The sequence below is a fragment of the Lathyrus oleraceus genome, chromosome 2 (assembly GCF_024323335.1).
Source record: "Lathyrus oleraceus cultivar Zhongwan6 chromosome 2, CAAS_Psat_ZW6_1.0, whole genome shotgun sequence".
Lineage (NCBI taxonomy): Eukaryota > Viridiplantae > Streptophyta > Magnoliopsida > Fabales > Fabaceae > Lathyrus > Lathyrus oleraceus.
Window position 1 is genome coordinate 429,631,820 of NC_066580.1, and position 6,008 is coordinate 429,637,827.

Genomic DNA, 6,008 nt, shown 5'->3' on the forward strand with positions numbered 1-6,008 from the left:
CCCCAAACATTTGGCTTCGATTGCTCCATTTCCATCATTTAATTTTTGTTTTAGGTTAAGTTCATTGTTCTAATTTTTGAGGAAGAACTCCACACTTAGAGCCAATCAATGGCTCATGAGTGTGGAGGATGATTTGTTTTGGTTCATGTAATGAAGTTCCATGAAAAAAATCCCATTGATTTTGCTTATTTCAAACCTTTGATTTTCAAAAATCTCGAGGTTGAAGACAATGCTGAGTTGTTGCCTCGCGCCAAATTTGAATTCAAACCAAATTCGTGTTCTGCTGTGATTGGTTGTTAGGTGCGCGAATCTCATTTATTTACCAGTTTTGTTATTTATCATGTTAGCGCGTTTCCATATCACAATTGGGTCGTTGGCCTAGTGGGTGAGGGGATAGATTCCCCCATGACCCCAAGATCAAGGGTTCGAACCTGAGGAGTGCACCATGACCAATTCCTTTCACTTTTTGTTTATTTTATTTATTTCATTTTATTTTATCTTTTGATATATTTTTTTAACCCTTTTATTTTTATTATTTTGGAAAAATGTTGAACATCAATCCCCCTTATTTTTGCCTCTAGAATTTAATGGTGACCTTATTTATTTCATTTGAGAAATTGTTTAAGGACTTATGAGGTCTAGAAGTGAATGACTAATGAAAATCACTAAAGTCATGATATGTTTGGTTTAGGTTTGGTAAAAACCTTCCATACTTCAAACCTACCATTAGATGACCATGAGATCATCCATGGTACTTTAAAGTATGGATATGTTGCCCCTTTTTCAAGCAACTTGGTCATTTGACTTGTGGTTGAAGTTCAATGTTGTTAACATGGATTCATCTGATACATTGCCTTTTCATTTGATTTATGCTAACCCACTAACCCTTCTACTTTGTTTATTTATCATTTTGACTTGTTTATACTAACCATTTAACTTGTTAATATTTCATCTGATTCACATAACTTGTTAATATTTCATCTGGTTCAATATAACTTGTTAACCAAAACCAGTAAAATCAATCACTCAATTTTGGATTGTATAATCTTCTCTTTGTCAATTTATTGATAGATGGACTTGAGGTTGAACTAGGGGTGGCAATTGGATCCATTAAGACAAAATTCATCCAATCCATCAACTACATAAAAACTAAATTAATAGATTGAATTAAATCCATCCATTTATAAGCATGGATTAATTCAATCCATCCAACACATTTTAATGATCCAATTGATTTTTTTTACCTAATTTTAAAAAAATGAATTTTTCAAATATTAAAAAAATTATTTCTTTTAAAAATAAAAAAATAATTTGTTTTTCCGAAAAAAATCATTTTTTTTAAATACAAAAAATGGATTTTTCTCAAAAATATAAAAATCATTTTTTTGAAAAATATCAAAATTCGATTTTATTTTCGAAAAACTTTTTTTTATGAATATAAAAAAAAAATTTAAAAAACGTTTTTAAATACTTTTTTCTGAAAATACAAAAATATGTTTTTTTCACAAAAAAAATGATTTTTCTCGAAAAAAAAACTGAATTTTTTTCATTAAAATATAAAAAAATAATTTTTTTCTTAAAAAAATGATTTTTTCAAAAAACTAAGTGGATTTTTTTCAAAAGTAAAAAAATCGAATTTTTTAAAAGTAAAAAAAACAATTTTTTTTTTAAAAAAAAGTATATTTTTTCATTGAAAAAAAATGAATGGATGGATATCCATCTACTAAAAATATGATAATGGATGGATTGGATGGATTTTATTCTTAATGGATGGATTGGATTGGATATTTTTAAGAAACTTTTAGTGGATTGTTAATGGACTAATGGATTGTTTTGATCCATCCATTAACGATCCAATCCATGCATTATGTCATCCCTAGGTTGAACAACTTTTATTGTTGCAAATCTAGGGTAAGTTGATCCATTGATATCTTCTTTACTTTGCATCAGTGATAAGTTATCCCTCGATGCGCCACATTTTTGAATCTAATGACATAAAGATAGATAATCCCCAAAACTTGTCCATAACCCTAACTTTAACTTATTTTAACTTTGATCACTACTAACCTTTTGTTATTATTATTATTATTATTATCATTGTTATTATTGTTCTTTACTTATTGTATTATTTACATTCAAGTATTCATCATCATTATCATTGTACAAATACATCATACACACTTACTATTTATCTTTATTATTGTCATCATTCAAAAACAACCAAAATATGATAAAATTAAAAGACCAAAAACACTTAATCACTTGGACTTAGAGGATCCCATTTAAGACCTTAGCTTGGAGGCCTTTCCCTACTTTCTTTGTGATACTTTGTAAATATTTGGGTTTCATCTGTAACTTACATACCTGTTGTAAGAGTGGCATCATGGCACCATATTAGGGGGACATGTTTGTAAGACTATTATCCTTTGTTTAGCATAAGTCACATTCTTGCACACATAAGACTTTCTCTTAGGCTACCTTACAATGAGACCCTTTTATTTCCTTGTTGGTTACTTTGTATCCATGTTGCATTAGCCAAATTTCTTAATCAAATAAACAAACCCTTGATCCAACGTCAAGCAGATTTTTCATAATCAAACTCAAAATACTTAATAACTACGATTAGTATTGTGCGCCACGAGCCTTAAATGATGGAGAATGAGTGAGAATGGAGCATTCCTACCCTCACTCTAATTATTTTGGATGCAAGATGTTTGGCTTGTTATCTAGAATAATCACCTCCGTCCATAGACTTTACTGCAATCTAATCACAAACTCTTTTCATAAAACCCTTCTTTAAGGTAAAATCAACACAACCCATCAAATCTTACTTTTTGTGCCTTAGGCACCAATCCGAAAACCCTTTTCTCAAAGGTAAAATCAAAAATCACACAAACTTTTCCTACTCCGATTTACGGAGCTCTGATTCCTCATCCTGGAATGAATGATACGTAGGCACAAGGGCCCTAATCCTTGGTGAGCATTATAATAACAAAAACACCCCCCTCTTTCACACATTTTTTTGAAAAATAAAATAATGACAGATAAATCTTCATGTACGTAAAAAACAACCCAAATGGTCCCTATGGAATACCATGGACGTAAGAGGTGCTAATACCTTCCCCTTGCGTAACTGACTCCCAAACCCTAATCTCGGTTGCGAGACCGATACCCTATCCTTTTTTATAACGCTTCCGTGCACTTATATTTTTGAGGGTTTTCTCAATTATTTCCCCTCGCCTTCTCCAATGGAGGCACATAAAATAAAATTTGGTGCCGACTTTACTGATCCGGCTTCAGTTCAGAAAAGTTCGTCTGGTTTCCCATTACTTTCCCGAGGTAGCGACAGGTATGCTAATGGAAATATAGGCAATGTCAACAAAAGTGTGTGAATCCTGAGCATAAAGCCTACAACGAATCTAGCAAGTGGAAATGGATAAGGCCAAGCTGACATGGCCATGAGTCAGCAACACCTAGAATTAATGAACTCAAGCAATTTAAGCATGTCGCGCCTCTCTCCTCAACTCAGTTCTCCCTCCGTTGTGTCGGAGGCCGTCTCCGGCGGCGGAGGCATCTCTAAAATCAAACCAATAACATTATCCAACCTGTTTCAATGCACTGAGTATAAAAATGCAAAAGGATTATGCTAATTATTTATGAGCTAAGCAGATCGAAGAAAAAGCACGAAGAACCCTAACATGAAAAATCCAAATTAAACGCCAACGGAGGGTAATCAAGCCACCACACGTTGGGGCTTTGATTCCCCTCGTAAAACTCTATATTATGGTAACAAGTTGAAGGCAAAAGGAAGGAAAAAAACTCATCTGTAACGTTCTCCGGTGGTGGTTGTGACAATGACGATGAAATAAAATTCAATATGTATATTGAAACTTCTTCTGTGAATCTCCTTCTTCCTTCTCTCTTCATCTTCTCTTTTCTTCTACTCAGTTATTTTGCGATCTAATCAATCGAGAGTATGGGGGAACCTGAAACAAATAATGTGTTGATGATGGAGCTTAACACAAGCTGATTGAAGCTCTGATGATGAGCTTCAATGGCTTCTAGGAAGTGCATATAGGTGAGGTTGAGGGAGAAATCAGAGAGAATTGAGATTCTGTTTTTGAGTGCAGCATGAATGAATGGTTGTTCTTGACGAATTAGAGTGAAGAGTTGAATATATAGGAGCTGAGGTTCTAACAGAATTGGGCAAGGATTTGGGTAGGTAGTTAGAAATGTTAGGGTAAGGTTAAAGTTAGTTTTGGCTAGTTGTTAAATTTGTTAGTTAATTATTAATTGAACTTGTTGCTGATTTGTTGGATTTATGTTGTTAGCAGATTTGAAAGGGAATATTATAGAAACAGCTAGTTAATTGTAAGTTCTGTTAAGAAAGTTATGTTAATTGGTTTTGAAATATTGGCCTTGATGATTTGATTCATTTTTCTTAACCTCAATCGCAACTTTCAGAGCTGTAGAAACAATCCAATGTGTTATTGTTAAAAATGAAACTGAGCTGTTAGATGATTAAGGGCCCGTTTGTTTTGGCTTTTTTTTAAAATGATTTTTATAGTGTTATAAATTTTAGTGTAAAAAAAATTTACAAAGAAACTTTTCATAAAAGCTTCAAATGAAAATTTGGTTTGAATAGTTATTCTTAAAATGTTATTTTAGGTATTTCATCATTTTATCGAAACTTTTTTTGGATATCAAATTTTTAAAAAATCACTTAATTTTGAAGCTATTTCAAATAACTTTTCATAAAAATCATTTTTAAGATACAACTTTTTGAAAAAATTGTGATTTTGACTATGTTTTGATCTTCGATAATGTATATTTATGTTATAGAATGAACAATTCAATCTTTTAATTTATAAAAAACAAATTTAGAAAAACTTATAATATTTTGAAAAACATTTTTGTAGAATCCATTTTCAAAAATACAAAGAAAAAATCTATTTTTTAAAGCTAAAACAAACTGGCCCTAAGTCGCTGCAATTTTAAACTAAGTTCTGCTAGAAAAGCTAGTTTGGGTTCAATTTTATTACTGACATGCTCTGCTTTGGAAAGTTGTTAAATCCTACTGATAAAGTTCGAAACTGATAGCATGAGCTTCCACTATTCCTGTTAGATGCTGGTTAAACTAGTCATGTTATAGGATATTCCAAAAGATTAATTATCTACAAGGTTAATGTTGATTGGTGAATTATCATGTTGACTTTTGTTGATGTGAAGCTATAATGTTAACTGAACTGTGAATTTGTTGCAGGCATTTGGACTGAGATGCCTTGATTTATTGCTGAAGGCATTATTTGATCAATGAGGCTTGCTAAATTGTGCTGAAGTCCAAGGTATTCATGTTCCTGACTGTAGCTTTGATGGAATCCGATGCTTGGTATGTTTTCATGGTAATTGAATAACATATTTGGATGTTACCACATGATTGATGTTTGTTTAACCTGTTGCAGGTTTTATATTCTTGGCCTTTCTCAGATACTACATGGTTGAAGCCAAAGTGGTGTAAAGGATGTTGCTACCTTCATGTAGTATGCAAAATGATTCCCATGGTGATGGTAGATTGGTGTAAAGGATGGTGGGCCTTGAATAAGTGTCTCTGAAATCGACAAAAGTTCATCAAAAGGATCTTCATTGGGTATGATCAGTATGTGTTTGGACTGGTTTGGCTTGAATTTGGAGTTAGATGTTTTCCTGACCTTATTACACTTGGTTCAAACTGTCTTACATTGCAGAATAATTCAAGGCATTAAAACCAGGTTTTGTAATGGTAGGTCAATGCTGATTTTCTGCTTAATGTGATGCAGGGCATATTGGAGGCTTCACTTGAGACTAGATGCCTCATTGAATCATGAAGGATGCCAAAAAATTCTTTCATTTTGAAACCCAACCCAAACACCAAGTCAATGTGATTAGTATAGGGTGTAATTCATTAGTGAAATGGTCAATGTAATGTGCTTGTAAATGGACCTAATGTTAGGATCATATTGATGTAATGG